Source organism: Anopheles stephensi, chromosome 3 (genome assembly GCF_013141755.1).
Source record: "Anopheles stephensi strain Indian chromosome 3, UCI_ANSTEP_V1.0, whole genome shotgun sequence".
Taxonomy (NCBI): Eukaryota; Metazoa; Arthropoda; class Insecta; order Diptera; family Culicidae; genus Anopheles; species Anopheles stephensi.
The window spans coordinates 88,596,120-88,612,851 of record NC_050203.1 but is presented as its reverse complement, the minus strand read 5'-3'; the positions used below and the strand labels follow the sequence as shown (position 1 = coordinate 88,612,851).

The 16,732-nt window shown below is 40.9% G+C and overlaps 2 protein-coding genes across 15 annotated transcripts in view; one reads left to right on the top strand and one right to left on the bottom strand.

The window, feature by feature from the left end:
* Positions 1-16,732, top strand: part of LOC118514156 (rab3 GTPase-activating protein catalytic subunit) — a 106,885-nt gene that overhangs the window by 49,141 nt on the left and 41,012 nt on the right. The gene's annotated exons all lie outside the window — the stretch shown is intronic.
* Positions 1-16,732, bottom strand: part of LOC118514157 (leucine-rich repeat and fibronectin type-III domain-containing protein 3) — a 96,847-nt gene that overhangs the window by 47,457 nt on the left and 32,658 nt on the right. For all 14 annotated transcript variants that reach the window (XM_036060779.1, XM_036060780.1, XM_036060788.1 and 11 more), the window contains one exon: positions 4,713-4,757. The gene's annotated coding sequence lies outside the window, so the exon portion shown is untranslated. The remainder of the gene's footprint in view (positions 1-4,712; positions 4,758-16,732) is intronic.

The window sequence follows — 16,732 nt, the reverse complement described above, 5'->3', positions numbered from 1 at the left end:
CACCCGCAGGGTCAGCAGCAAAAAAAAAAGAGTGTTTGAGTGCTGCAACATGCTTTTAATTGGCTTTACGAGGGTGAAGCCGTCCCAAATTAGTTTTGTCTGAAATTCTTAACAAAGGATTATAGGTCTCGGAGGTAATTATGTGAGATAAACACGATTCCGTTTTGATTTTCTGCTTAGTGGTTAATGCGTACGTTAATGTTACGGTAGATTATCTGCTAGCTCAAGGCAATGAGAGTCTTGCTTTATTGTTGCAAAAACGTATGCAGCCCCCGAAACGTCAAGTAGTACTATCTTCCACCTAAGATCTTGTAGCATCAAAATGGAAATGAGGGCTTCTAAATCCCTAAGGGGTTGAACACAAACTACTGCAATACGAACGTCCGTTTCCGGAGACAATGTTGCTAAGACTTTGCATCATAACAGCTGTTAAAAGCCCTAAGCGTAAGGAACTTACGGCGCTTCTTTGAATGATGTTCTCTTAGTCCTAAATACTCTTCTTCTGAAACCGGCTGCCGATGAAATTCTGTGTCGTGTGAAATTGGTCGTGTTTATTGGGAAGGGTTTTTATAAAACGATCATAATTCCACGCCCACTAGGACGAAGCGGAGGATAAACTTCAAGTGTTTGCTTTGTTGAAATATTTTTCCTCATAAAATGCATCTATTCCTCCTGTGGGAAGCTGCAGGGTATGTAAGGTAGAAGGTTTAGCGTGCTAAAGAAGACAAAGGAGGACCCAGACGGTTGGTTGTATAGGTGCGTGCCGACGCGTGTGTAGAGCATACCCGAACTTCTCTGTTTCGTAACCACTCGGTACCAATGTCACAAGGACGCGACTTCCTCTTTCCTCTGCACGACACTTCTAAGACCTTTCGTTTCGATTTAGGATGCAATGTTGAAGCAAGAAGTTTGTATGCATGCGCAAACTGTCCCACACACAGGTTCATTGTGCAGAGTGCGAAACAGGAAAGTTTTTGCAGCAACTTTTCCAAGACTTTGGAATGCATACACGTGCATTCCAAATGTCCGTATCGGATTCCGTAATGGACGGGAACGTGATTTTACTTTTTCGTTCCGGGAGTTCGGCGCTTTCGCTCCAGGAGAACAATCCACGGACGCTTATTGCTACGGATTGCGCTTCCTTTTGCATAGAGTGAATTATTGTTGTGATAGTCACCGCTTGTAAAAGTGCTTACGTGAATGCATACATAAATGTAGTTGCCATCACCATCAAAAATTTCCATCATAAAATTCATTTTCTTAACACTTGGGAACGATGCTCTGCGAAAAATCACTGTCGGCATTTATCGAATAAGTGTGGAATAGTTCCTTTTTTCTTCTTTATTATCATTTATTCGGTAGGAAAAGATCAAATGTTTTGAGATAATAAATAAAATTTGTGCATATTCATTCCTTTATTCACATGCGGCTACATAAACTAGCCTTACCAAGGTTTTTGTGGCCTATTGAAGCCTCTTTTCTTCTTCCTTTATCATTTTCTCTTGACTATTCTTCTTCTTGACTATTGATATTGAACGCTTTTTTGATTCTTGAATTTTAGTTTTTCACTGCTTTGTTGTTGTTTTAGTTCTTCGCCCAAAACCATACCATCTTGAGCATGAAAGATGGGTGTGATAGACCGTGCTTAAGGGGCATATGTTGTGGTACGAAGTGAAAATAATAACAAAAATATTAGTTTTTCAATCCCCGCCGAAAGTGGCTTAACATACGGTGGGAGAACACCGAGCGTGGAAGGAATTCTATTCATGAAGTTGATTTTGGCGATAAAAACACTTGCCATTGGAGCCAACGTTTTTCTTCATGTATGAGTCATACTTTCGATGGGGTAGTTTTTCCTGATGGTCGTATCACCAATTGCGATAGGCACCAAAATCATCGATCACAGTTTATTTATGTTGGGTGTTATCTTTACGCTCACCACCAGGATCCCGTTCGGTCTGGCCGCCTGCCGAAACTTTCCAAATAACACTCTGCTTTTTTCTATGTGGGATTTTGCGTCATTTCAAGACGTCCTAACATCAGTTAGATGAAGATGAAGTAAGTTAACGTATGGTTGGTGTCCGGAATTCCTTTTTGAATCACGAATCTGGAAAGACGTTATGAATCACGTGACTTAAAGGGATGCAACAAGACATCAGTCTCTCGAGTGTCGAAATGTCCATTTAATTGTTATTTTCGAAACGTTTGCACAGGATGAATCTGGATCCAATATTTCAGTCTTACATTAATTGATTCTGTAACCTGCACCTAGCAGAGAATTATGCACGAACCTCATTTTACATCGTGCGTCGGATCGATTATGGTTTGGACGGTGCAACGTTGTTCCCATTAAACGTTACGCGCACGGAGTCACACATGCCACGAGTGTCGTGATCGCAGCTAAAAAAAATTTGGACTTGAAATGGCCTCAAGGAATCTCAGGTTTGGATCGATTGGAGCTTTACCGTAATGAGATTAGGGAGCTGAGCTAAGTCCACTATTTGTTTGTCCATAGCTTTGGAAAAGGTGCATTGGAGTGCCTTAAGTCTGAAAAATCGAGTATAATAGAAAAAATGAGGATTTTTGTGTCAGTGATTCCCACGATGTAAAGCTTCATTCGGTGACTTTACTTTGCTTTACGACATTTGATAGAAAGAATAAATGAAAACACAGTTCTTAGAACACTGAGCCTTGATCGAAGACACAGGAAGAAAAAAAATCCAGTACATAAGGCAAGAACTCAGAAGATAAACCATCCCCCAGATGGGGAATTTATTCCAGGGCCAGTTTTTACACACGCTGCTATCTCAGTAGTTAAACTTCCTGAGCCTCTTTTCCATCGACCTATCCTATCATACTATAAATCATTCGATTATTTGTCGTAAAAATCCAATATTCATCGCCCCATGGGATGGATCCAGTTTATATGCACTTTCGTTTGTGTTTCTGGTTATGGGGTTTTTGTTCTAGTTGTTTCGTCTTTCCATTGTGCGCCCTTGTACATCCTCCATGAAATGGGTATTACTATCGCTCATCTATCCCTGTTTTGCAAGGATACAAGCAGGATGCTCCAGAATAGAAGTTCTCACACGAAAATAACATGATTGACAGCTTTTTTGGCAGCTGTTACTGCCTGTCATACGATTACGGGAGTACAAGAAAAGGGACGATACCAAGATGCCGCTTTGTGCCGCCAAAACTGTGCTCGTCGGTGGAAGAGGAAGCCCTCAGAGAGCTGGAAGTCAATATTAGAATTCATGAGACATTCATGTCTTCTCCCTCGATCGACTTTGGCACCGAGAAGAGATTAGAAAAATGTATTGAACATGAGGTCGGTGCCTGGGATTGAATTTATTACGGTTCAATTACGCTCACCCGAAGCAATCCCAGGTTTTTTCGAAAAAGGAGGCAGGTCTCTCTTCGAAAAAGGAGGCATAGCCCATCTAAAGTGGGTTGATTTGATAGAATAATGTGACTTACTCATGTGCTTATTGTTATCTCGGTTGATAATTACGCATCGCCAGTCGATACCGGTCGGTAAGTTTTCTTGGCAGTTCGGTTGGAGGTACTTATGCTTATGAATAGCCCATGCACGTGTTCTTTCTACTGGCAAGCATGCATTTTAAAGCAGTTCCTTTGGATAAATCCAGTTTCTACTCTGCAAAGACTTCTGAAGCAATTGTGGTGCTCCGCGAAGAAATATGTAATGGATTATTTCAACTCAGCTGTCACATACAGCGGCACAAAACTGACGCAAATCACAGTTATTAGGTAAAAGGGCAACAGGTAGGGCAGGTTGTGTAGGTAGGTGGTATTGTTTTAACCCAGATGTCATAGCCACAGCCACAGCCACAGCCACAGCCATAGCTGTTGTTTAGCGAAGCTTTATCCACAGTCAAATGTCATGGCAAGCTGTTGAGTGGGGGTCAAATGCCGTTACGATCTTGGTTTAACGGTTTAATTAATTTTATCCTGAGTCTTTCAAGCCCTTAAGAGCAATCAATACACTTCCCGTCTGTTTCCTAGTTTTACTTCAATGCAGCATTTTATGAAAAACCAATCGAAAGTGCTTTGAATCGCCGAACCATCAACTATTTGCTCCACGTGGACAACAGGCGAAATATACGACAGAAATAAATTGAATCTGACCACCATGTCGAGTCTCCCGATTGCTTGTCCGAATGGATGACGCATCGGCTGAAGATCATTGTCAAGCTCGACCATCTCTCCGCTCTGGTTGATGATGATGACAGCGATATAAATAAATCTGGCCGGATGATAAATTCGCGATGCACGGTGACCTCCAAAAACAAAACAAAACCCTGACGTCACCATCATACCGAACCGAACCGACTACACACCGCCGGCTTTTACGGCTACGGTGCAGTAGGGAAATGCAAACTTTATTGATTGATTACATTAAGTTTATCAATCAAAGTTTTCGTGTACTCATCCGTTTCACGATCAGGTTGGTTTTGACCGATTTGTTTTGTCTTGTTTTGTCGTCAGGCAAGTTGCAATTTCGGATTCCGATTCCGGCGTGACGTATGGTGCTATCGAATCGTCCAAGATGTGGTGGAATGGTCGCGACCAACCGAAACAGTTATCGAATTATGTTGACACGGTGCTGACTGATTGGAGTTGATGGTGTACCAGAGTGTTCTAGCAACTCTGGTCACTAGTTACTTTAGACGAAACTGCTGTCGACTTACCAGTGGTGATGGCATTGGAAGAAGATATAGCACCGACGACGGGGTCTGTAAGGAGAGAGTGAGAAAATGGAATGATTTCATAAAATATTTCAAAACAACTGTTACTTCTATTAAACGATTAATTCAAGAAAAAAATAATTTCGCAGAGATTCATCCTCCAATGTAAGTGTTATATTTTTTTATTGGTGAAGGACGGCCTGACCGTACTGGTCAATGTTAGTCTTAGATAGATTATTATTAGATTATTAGATAGACAACAATAGTCTGTTTTGCTCGTTTGTATTGCGTTGCGGGTACACGCAACGGATGCACATAGGAGAGGAGTGTCAGCCGATCTACCCGTTTAGCTACTGGATGATGTTTCTTTGCCAACGGACCTACAGTTGAAATTGAACTAAAAACGAAAACACTTTAGATCTTGCATGGCAAAAGCAAACATGCGCATAAGTAGCGTCCATAGAAAAATATTACCTTGAAGTTGAGAGCCAGCAATACGGCCAGGCCATTTCTCATGAATAAAAAAAAAATGTTGAGAGCCAGCGTGTCCCAGCCACACGCCATGGTAGTTAATTTGGAACAACCTGATCTTCGATCTGGTCGGTCTGCGTTGTTCAGTTGATCAATTTCGAAACGGTGTACCGTTCGTGGTCCATTCCTCTCCATTCGCTTCTCAGTCGGCTCGAATACAACTGCTGCATGTAAAGTGTTTGTAATTTAAGCTAGTAATGGAGTTCTAAGGCTCGTAGAGGAATAGTCACCTCTTGAAACTGGTGTCAAAATTCGTGTGAACCTCTCGCGTGTTTACTGCGATCGTTGAGCTGTACGATCGTAAGTTGTATTTTTATTTGCGCAAAGTTGGACCCGTTCTACCCCGAAGTGTTAGACCTGGAGCTAGTGCATCATTAAAACTATTGCTTTTCGCAGTGTACGATTTTATGAACTGCATCGAATGGGCTCTATTCCATCACCCGCTCGTCCGGAAAGTCATTTTCTCACGGTCACTTTCAGTGGCAAGTATGTTGCCGCACGTTGGCAATGGAGTTTACGTACTACTAGGGGGCACATCGGACATTGAAAGAGTTTGGTTTTTATGGAGTTTTTTTTGGGTTGGTAGAGAATGAGTTGTGGTGAAGTGATTATCCCGTTGGTGAATATTTCCCATGCTTCTAGTCTTACAGCGGAGTAGATTATGGCTTGTCACATTCATATTCTTACAACTTACGAGAGAGCCGTTACGTAAGTTGAAAATGATATCAAGCATATCGTACTCTGCGGAGCAAAATCTAGGCAAGTTCCGAGTTCCCAAAATCTTCGTATTAGGATAAATCAGCATAATTATCGTTGGAAGGGTATATTGGATTTTGTCACTGGGGTTGAAAATCATTTCAGGCACCAACAACCAAAAAGTCCACATCTCATTGACATAAACGGAAGATATTCATTTCACCCCGCAAGAAGCAAAGCCCGGCGGACCAATTCCGCCCGGAAAAGAAAACGCACACTCCCATCGCTGCAGATAATGAAACGTCGGACAAGAAGCGTTACCTTCCAAGCTTTGATGCCGGATGCATGAATTAATGCAAATGGTTCGTAGAGCAGCAACCGTAGGTTCACTCTGCAGCCTCACTCTCGCCATCAGTCGTTTACCAAAGCCCTAATTTCGGGGATTTTTCGTGTTGGTTTCTCCGATTTTTTTCAGTGGGAAGTAATGATAAAGTCTTAGCTTCAGAATAAAAGGATAAGACATAGCTGTCGTTGTATGTTGCATCGATAACTGGGACTTCTTGGGAGAAGGGCGGTTATAAAGGCTTCTGTCCCTATCAGGGGGTTTACCATTTTGTATAAGTGAAAATGGAAATGACGGAAATGGTTGCAAAAGAAAATCTGTGATTGCTTTCGTAGCTGGTGGTGATAGTAATGATAATGTTGGTGGTGAATGATTATTGTGAATATATTTTGTTTCTGGGCACAATACAACACATCTGTGTCTAGGAGTATGTGGTATCCAATGGATTGTGTTAAATACTGTTAAACACAGTTGTTATTGTTTGCAATTTTTGTCAACTGAAAACCCCTGAAACTATCTTGAGATATCCCAGTGCACAATCGGGTCGCGTTTTGGTCGAAACCGGATCGAAAAGGCCTGTCACCGTGTATGAAACACCCGGTTGTGAGAGTGTGTGTGCGGGTCTTGTCAGTTTCGGGTTTCTCTTTAGGGAGATGAAAAAAAAAAACAGTAAGAAGAAGAACAACTATCATTGCGAAGTGTAAACAATCAATGTTAGTACCAAAAAGATGTGGTATTTTTCATCAATTTACTCAAAATTATACAAGGAAATCGTTGCGATGGATTATTTTCGAGATTGCAAAATGGGCAATCGAATTTCCGAGGCATTTAAATGCCGAATCTTCTGGTTTTGTTTCAGTGATTCACAGCCTCCTTTCAAAGGCATTGGTTTGGCCACTGTGTTGTTGCGGGTGTATTATGTGGACGCCGAGGTTGTTACCGCCTGACCGAGCGTTCTGACGGCAGATGCCCTGAAAAAACACAATTATAACCACCATTTGACTCTATTATTTGACCCTATTACTGGGCCTGTTTGATGACTTTGATACCACTTGCAATGCCAAACTATAAACAAAAGTAACATTTTTTCCACTTTCAGCACTGCACTTCTCCAAATCCCGTATAAAACATTTATTTACACACTACATGTATTGGTATGATCGGTGTAAAAAATAATGTACTTGAAGAATAGTCTACTTGATGATTGATGATTTTCCTGCGATGAATAAACTCCAATATATTGTGAGCTCTAATGACTATTAGATTGGCGTCCATTGATACATAGATAATATAGTACCATAGTTAAAACAGTGCCTTCATACCAACTCCAGTCAATGATCGAAACCAACCAAAAACCGAGGAAAATACATACATGAGAAAAAATTATTATGATGATGTTGAAGCAAAGAAAAAAAGTCCACACAAGTTGATTTTTTCAAGCCTTTTTTTTAAATGACATAAAATTGGTCCGAAGATGTTTGTGTTTCTACCCCCGAAGGCAGTCGTTCCGACGGTCAAAACAACCGCCTTTGGACCGCGATGCGACTGATTTTGGGCTCCGGGATGCAGCTATTCTGGCACACGGTATTAAAACGCTTTTATTGAAACGCTAGCACAGCGAGATCCATAGTACAGGTTGGAAGCGTTGTGTAACTTTAACACGTTTCTCAAATAAAATCGATCATTTGTGCAGAGTACAGATTTCCATTTCACACCCCGGGACATACGTCGGGACGGTTCTTGAGCACTTCCTTCAATTTTCTTCACATTTAATTCCATCGTTTACCACCACCTCGGCAAGCGTACGTTAACAAGGAAATCTGTCCGCTAGGTTTAGGTTTTCGTTTAAAAAAATCCAATGCTTATAGGTTTGCTACAAGTGGTGGTCGAGCTAGTTTTGCTTTTTTGTTTTTGTTTTCGTTGGCACGCTTTCACTAAAATGGAAAGACGCATCCTTTCGAGCTTAGTTTTCCTTTCCGGGTGGTGGTTTAGGTTTTCACTGCTTGAGCTGAAACGCTGATGTCAATTTTCATTCTGACGCATGAAAGACGCTGACCTGAGGTTTAGTGCGGGAATTTTTTTTGTGGTTGCCTTGTGAGCTGTATGTGATGCAATGCATCTGGAACCCACACAAAATTGGCAGGATCGATGATGGTTTGAACTATTGAGTCGTGAACAAATCAAGCCCCAAACACATGTAATAGTTCTTAGTTGCAGTTCCTGCGACTATTATATTTCTCATGCATGTAGCCATGCATCGAAGTCGCCGTGGGAGTGCAATTTATGTATCTTTTCTTTCAACTTTCCATACATATTTGAAGCACTTTGCTGATTTCACCACTATCGAATTTTTGTTTGCGAAAACAAAAATGGGTTCCGGAATCGATAGCGCATATTCTGCTCGATTGATGACAGGTAGGAGAAAAACTGCAGAGCAAAGATAAAAAAAAAACCTGAACGAGTTCTTCATAGAAAGGTTCACCTTTTGTTTCGAAAGGTGATAATTTTACTCCACAATTTGCTCCATACAATCCGGGCTGTGTACAAAGGCAGAATAATATTGTCCAGGCTGACTGATGATGATGCTGATGATGATGTTGATGCTGATGATGATGATGATAATAAGAATGATGATGATGATAGAAATAAGAACAGCAAATTGTCACGTTTGAAATTGTGCGGGTCTGTCGTGTGTGAATAGGTGGGAGCAAGACTTGTTTTCTGGCTCTCGTCCTCATTTTCATCAATCTGCGGTGGCACCAGACAAAACGACGGACAAACGGCTCTTGATTTCCATTTCCGGTTCTGGCAGAACGTTTTTGTTCGCGTTTCCTATGATTTTTTTTCCCAAGGATTGAGTACGTTAAGTTAACGCTTTTAAATTTCATGTGTTAGAAGATACTGCTGCTGTGACTGGAGATAGTGCCAGAGAAAATACCACCAAGAGCCACTGGTTCCAGGGAGGCTTTTTGTGACACTCAAATAGCACCTACTGAAGAGAGTATGAAACCGGAAGTTGAATCCGTTTGGTGTCGGGGTGTTGTAGGCCATACCCTAATCCCTTGTACCAGTGGAGCTTAGAGTGTTGAAGTGACTTTGGGCAAGGTTCTTCCATTTTTCACACTTTATTAAGTACAAAAGTTATTTGATGGTTATTTGGTCGGGTGTCAGGGAGTGTGAATGTGTCTTGGATTTTGGCTGGGTTACCCGTATGAAAAGGTGAAAATATTTAGTTCTTTTTGAAACAAACAATCCCCCAGAGGCAATAAAACACCGCCCTCAAAAACGGCGGCGATCGTCAGTTAAGTGAAAAGAATGAACAGTCATTGGTCGAGGATTTCAGAAGCATTATATTGTTGCGGTGAAGGATCGTTTTGGCTACGGTGCATAACTTTTTGATACGCTGTCATGATGGCACTGGCACCTTCTAATGTCATTCCAATGCACTTCAACCACACGATGCTTTGTGTAGTGAGAAAATAAAGGGAAATTCGCAGCCTCTATCCAAACTCGCTCACCGTTTCGCAATGATGGTGACATTTCTAGTTTATTTTTTTTTAATGTTTGCATCAATTCGTTTCGGCCGGTGCAGATGCAAAATTCAATTGCATTTGTTAGTTGAATCGGAAGCAACACAAACTACGTGATGGAGAATGTGAGAGTGAGAAAAGAGCTCGCTTTTGCTTCATGCAAATAAGACGGATACTGCGCTCATACTTCGCGCAATTCACTTATCACTTCCGGCTGCTATTTATTGTCGTGCATGTTGCGTCACTCAGGACCAGCTAGTGAAACTCTGACGGTGTTTTTTTATGTCGTTTTTTGTTGGTTTTCACTCTCAACGCGATCGATTTTTCCTGCATGAAGGATTTATTCGGGGTGTTTTAATACTCCTGCCGGCCAATCGAATCGTTTCACAAACGTCACATTTAATTCACGTGCTTCTATGGCTGATATATATCTGTGTGTGACAAAAAGTGTTACGGCCTTCCAGTCTAGGTGGCAACAAGCATCGAGTTTCCAAGCGTTCAGTAACCCAATCTTCGTATCTTTAGTAAGGATGAAAATCCTAAATTCCACCTCCAAGAATCGCCGATCATCAAACGCGTCTTCTCGATATTTCTGATGGATGCGATATGACGTGGCCCCAAGTCCTCCGGGGAAGGTGATTTAGGACACCAGCGGCAAAGGCGAAGGAAAGCTAATACGACAGAAACTTTTGCGAAACGTTACAGCCCGTCAGTATTTACGTGTGGTTGTGAACACCACAGTCACAGTCCTGCTTCGTGTAAGACAATAAAGAAAAGTTTTATTTTAAATTAGCTTTGGTCGTCCCTTCCTTGCGGCTCGGTCGGTTCTTTGTCCGAACTAGCCGTGATTGTAAGTGACTGTTGATGTCTAGTTCTGCAAGTGGAGCTGAATACTAACAAAAAAGTTTTTATTTTTTTTCTATTTCTCTTTTTCTGCTGGGACCTTCCACTTTGTCGTTGACTATGAAGACTAGTTTGTATATCTTTGGTTCTCTTAACCTAACTGGTCATAAAAAAACACACACACACACAAACCCATAACAAGAACCTAGAATTAGAAAAAAAGTAAGAGCCCCTTATTGTAAATAAAACACGAAAAACTTTCGTATCTTGGTCCAGTAAGTTAACTGCTTACTAACACTGTGCTTAATAGTCGAGACTTTTAAGCATTCGATTTCGTGTAATGATATGTGGAAATACGGGAATGTATTTCCTTCTTCGAATTGACGGGTTTTCCTTTCTTCTTCCCTCACATCTATTGACATGCTGTAATTGAACAAACACCCAAGTTCACGTGGTCAAGCTAATGAAGTTCAAAAGAATTTTTTGGTTTTGAGTTTATTTTGTGACACTCGCACAGTCTCCTGCGCTAGATTCAACTGCAAAACGCGGTAAAGAAAATGAAATAAGCACTTGTGAATCTTGTGACAAGTTAATAGCATTTTTTGTATCATTCTATTTGGTCGAAGCAGATGCATTTTTCTCTCCGCAGCGGAGTTGACGTACCAATAATGAAATGGAAGATTGTTGTGTGACCAGACAGTTTCAGAACAGAACTCTGCTGACTTCATGGGTGATGGATCGATTTACACGTGTTCCAACCCATCTGGTTCCTACCTGTACGTGTTTTTCTCTTTCGGCGCTTTTCCTGTGCATTGTCCTTTTTGTACTGTGGACATAGGCAAGCGTTTTGTTTCAATTTAAATTGCGTTTAAATGCCATTGTTTCAAGGATTTTCTTATTACAACTTCCTGGCGGATGTGCATATAGGAAGGTAGACGTATGTACAGCTAAGGAGAAAGAATAATATCGATGTGGTTACCTAAGAGGATTGGACATATCCTCTGGTGAAATGACATATTATTGTGCTGGAATGCATTGCTGGACTTGGTTCATAATGCTTTGAGCACCTGGGAAAATCATTGAGGTAATTCGTGGCACAGGTACACAAAAAAGATACAGACATACAGATATAAAAAATCAATGTACTACTTGTGTAAAACCCCAAGCCTAACTTTCTTTCGCTTTAATAATTCTCCACAATCAAACTTATAATACAATTATAAGACATATATTCCGACGTAAATCAGCGGAATACCATCAACATAAAAGCCCTTCATTAGCTTGCACATACCCACAGTGGAAAGTAGATAAGATTTCTGCGGGTCTGTTGCAGTCTCCTGTGTGTAAGATTCAGCAAATGCATACCAGAAAAACCCACTTTATTATGCCATTGAAGGAGTGATGACCCGTTGAATTACGACGTCAAAGAAATGATCGGTGCAAATATTTACCGCCAGATACCGTAATTGAGGTATCATTGTTTTCCGTCTACTACCGTAAACGGGGAGGATTCTTGGAGCGGTTTTAGAATCCTCCACTGAACAAGGTGTGGTATTACCGTACTTATGTGTGATAATCTTCTTCTTCTTTGGCACTACAATCTCGAGAGGTCTCGGCCTGCCATTTCTGGCTTTCTGTAACTTAATTTTACCCGTAGAAAAGTAGTCAGCCTTTCGTACGGGAAGGCGATCTGGATGGGATTTGATGTGTGATAATACTCTCGTATAATAAAGCAAATTAAATCAATACTGGTTATCTGGTAAACTTAATTAGGGAACATCTTGGGATTGAATTTAATTACACAAATTGAAAAGTCTTCCAAAAAGTTCTTTGCACCAAGCAGGCTCACGCCGCATCGATCGAGTTCTTATCATTCTCTTCTCTATCTCCAGGATCGGCAAATCTCATTGATTGACAGCAGCGAGAGTCGAATGTCAAACATGAATTAAAAGTACCAACATCTATCCAAAATTCTCAGTTTCACGAACCGATTGTCGTGCTTTGTCGGTAATTTCTTTACGCACGTATTCCGTCGTACGTAAAAAGGATCATTTGGTTTCACCGTAGTGCGCAGTGCGCCATTTATAAATTAATCTCCTTGTGACAGTTTGGTTTGTTTCCTTATCTTTTACTCTTTAATTCAACTTTTTTGTTGATTTAATATTTGGGGCATTTTGGGTCCTTTAGACTTCTTAATCTCTTACATGTATAATTGTTTCTGTTTTTTTTGCATTTTTGTGTACTAGGAGAGAATGTAAGAGAAACTTAAAGGATAAAAAGAATAGGGAGGGATAAAGTGTTTTACAGTTGCTTAAGGTAATTCAAGCCACTTAAACTATGAAACTAGAAAGTAATGTTGTGTTCTCTATTTAAAAATTCTATGAATCGAATGTTTAGGTCTTTTATTTGACCGTGTTCTAACGCAGATAAAACGCTAGTACTGTTAGAAAATATTCGGTCATTGGTAAATCAATGGCTTCCTTGGCAACTATGGTGATTGCTATGGCTTTGGCGGAGAATATAGTTGTAAAATCTGGGTACTTAATTGCAGAATTTATGGTTGGGTTTATATTATATGAGTAAATTCCACATACCGCTTGTTTTGCGTTAATTGATCCGTGTGTATAAATTAAGTGATTTTTGTGTATTTGTGTATTATATGTCTAATGGTGAGTTGGTATGTTTCATTCGGATTTGGTCTCGTGAGCTTGTGTATGATCCAGTCAATCGATGGTGTTTTTTCAGTGCAGGGGCGTCTCGAAATGCGGAAATTTTTTAAGTTCGTAAACCCTTCAAATCTCGCGTTAGCTCTCTGAAGTAAAGAATTGCATTAAACTAATTTTCTATACAACGACAAGCTAATTCGAAAACTCGCTTTGTGATGACATGTGTGGGTGGGAGTATCCCACTTCCCATTTTTGTCCATGTGTCCCATTTTTCGTTTCTGTCTTTTCCAAGGGACGTTTTCTTATCGAACTTGCAAAACACGAAGGCCAGGAACACTGCAAATGATTTGAAAACTGATGGATCTAGAAATTCCTTGCATTGGCCTCACATAAATTAGTAAATCAAGTAGACAAACGAGTGAGCCTTGCTGTGTTGCTCTCGGGGTTTTTGGTTTTATTTTTCCCCCAAGGGTGATAAATGTGTACCCATTTCGTTTATTTCCTCTTCTGGTGAGGCGCCCATGTTGCCCACCCTACGAGTCATTGAAATACAGTCTTCTTCCGGCAAATGTCGTGTAATGTCTCAGGAGAGAACGTGAGATTGTGTTTCCTTCGGTTTACCGATCGAAATATGAATGGAATAAATTCCTTTCCTTGTGTGTTTGGGAGAAAGGCGGATAGGCGGTGACTGAGTGGTGGTTGATCCATGTTACGGTAATCGTCTTCACTTGAAGTAAATTGTACAGTAAGACGAAATAAAAACAAAACCCCATGGCGGAATGTACTAACCACGATAAAATAACAGCAAAATGTCTATGATTGTTTCGAAATGTCTCCGGACCAACAACTGTCGGCTGGAGTTATAGATATGAGGGTTCCAATGAATTTTAATCGCTAGACAGGATGGGGTTTTAAAATAATGCACCAATTTTGGGTTGGATTCAATGGATATGATTTCGACACAAATTTCAAAGCGAATCCGCAAGAAATGTAAACAAACTCTTTTTTGGTGGTCAAACAATGTAAACAAAACAAATAGGTCAAACTATGCCATTCATATGGTAAAGCCTCTCGGTAAACCCTGTTTCATGTAAGACGTCTAAGACGGATTTGGTATCTGATAAGATACTTATCAGAACAAATTTTTTTAGATGAAGAATATTTTGTTCTAACTCACACACATGGGAGTCACTAACTAACTGCTACATGATCTGATTCCTGTTCAGATCTGTGCCGAAGGTTATTGACATGGGTAATAAAAAATAACCGAGCATTACTAGCGCCTACTCTACGGCAACACGCATTTGTTAGACGCGGCAACACGCGGCAAGTTGGTAAATAAGAATAGTAAAAGAGTAACTATGTAACAATCAGGAAAAGAAAAAAATGCCTTAACTCTATTCTCTGCTCTAAACAAACTTATTATGTTCTAAATCCTTTAATGGTCCGTGATCTGCTGCTTTATTGACCGCTTCAGTTATCTAACCACGACAGGATCACTTTTGTTTTCAGCTTCATATTGTAGCATCTTAGTGTTCCAAAATTCCAATTTTAATTATCCGTTGTTACTACTCGGCTGTAGCAATACGGCCAGGCCGTTCTTTATGAATAAAAAAAAAAAAAAAAAAAAAAACTACTCGGCTGTCGTTTTCATCGCAAATTGTAACTTTATACAAACATATCTCCACATTATCATACGTTTTGAATGGGTCAATTAATCAAAAACAGCAACATTATAATGAAACCTCGAAAAGCGCAAAAGTCAACTAGTTTGAATGGAAAATATCTGTACGGTTGATATTTCATGCGCCAGCCCATCCTTTGCACGTACGGAAACCCATGAAAACACGGTTTCATCAGAAGGATGAACGAATGTATGCCATTCCGAGGTACGCCTACAGCCCTCAGCCTCGAGTCGCATAAAGCTCGATAGTTCAACACCCTCTGAAAATACTAACTTGGAATTGCTCAATGTTGTTCCTTAATGCAATTTTTCATCGTCCTGTGTATCTCCCTGGGAGTCTAACGGAACGATTTTGTGTTTTTGTGTCCGGAAAAAAAAATCAGTCGATCGTGAAGGGAGAACGCTTGTGCGGAGGTCTTTTTTGCCGGTGTTTGTGTGTTTTGTTTAGTTCACGGCTTAGTTTCTATCGACCAAGATCATATTAACATAGTCACATGTACGCAGGCCATACACACATAGCGGATGAATCTCCCGTAGCGTAAGAAGCAAGATCCGCTCCAGGCAGTCAGTCCAGCTCCGGGAGTACGTGGCCTTGGAGGAAGAGCAGATTCTAATTAAATTTTGTGCGCCATGGGAGGCAAAAGAAAAAAGCGAAGCGATTCTTGGCATTAATTAATTTTTAAGAGCATAATAAATTTCCCGTTTGTGGAAGGATGTGTCGAGAGAGAGAGTGAGAGAGAGAGAGAAAAAAAGAGAGAGAGAAAGAGAGAGAGTGAGAGATGAGGAAGAAGAGGCCACCCGCTGGTGGAAATGTATTCTCCTCTACAGTAAGTAGGCCCTTTACTCTCGAGGAAAATGATGATGCTGGTGATGTAGTTCGGTGTGATGATGATGCTGCTACCGTTGGAGGAATTTTCACTGTAGGCAATGAAGTTGAAAGAAGACGCACACACGTACGCACTATGAAAGAGAGTTCGTTCGTCTGGCCGTCTGCCGTCTGAGTACTATGTCCCTACGGCGAAGAGAAACGACTTTCCCAAGTTGTCTTCTTGGGCGCAAAGAAGAGAATTGCCGGAAAATTATACCATTAGACTAAGCCGCATGGATGGAGTAGATAATGGTATTATTAACGTGTGCCGCGCACACCTACAGAATGTTTGCATACTCGTGCGAAGGGTGAGTTGTGGGGGAGTTGTGATGGGGTGCGTTGACCAGGTGGTCCCCAAAACGAGACTTCCATCGCCTGCTACACGTCGTGCATGACGTACGTAAACATTTGTAAATGTTCACCTGACATGGGTACTTTAGCATAGGGAGGAGAAGAATACACGGTCTCATGGGTCCGCTTTTTGTGAGCTTGTTTATGGGGCGCTGTTTTTTTCTTGCGAGACATCACTAGACGATGCAACGTTACAGTTGTTTCCCATACCTGTGACTCGCTCACTGCTCAACACTTCATGTTATGATGGCACCGTCTCGACGTCATCCGGACCCATACCAAACAGTGATGATACCACCTCCTGCAAAAAAATGTTTTCTTCCAAATGGATGCAATGCGATGTACAATTCCACACACTGGTGAGGAAAAACGCGACAATGCGGGTTGACGTGCTATTTTGCTAGCAGACAAATAGTAACACAAAAACCACCCACCCAACTGTTTTTTTGCAGAATAGCAATACAAACTATAATCGCTGGGTTCTTAAAAATGTTCACTCTTCATGTGGTTG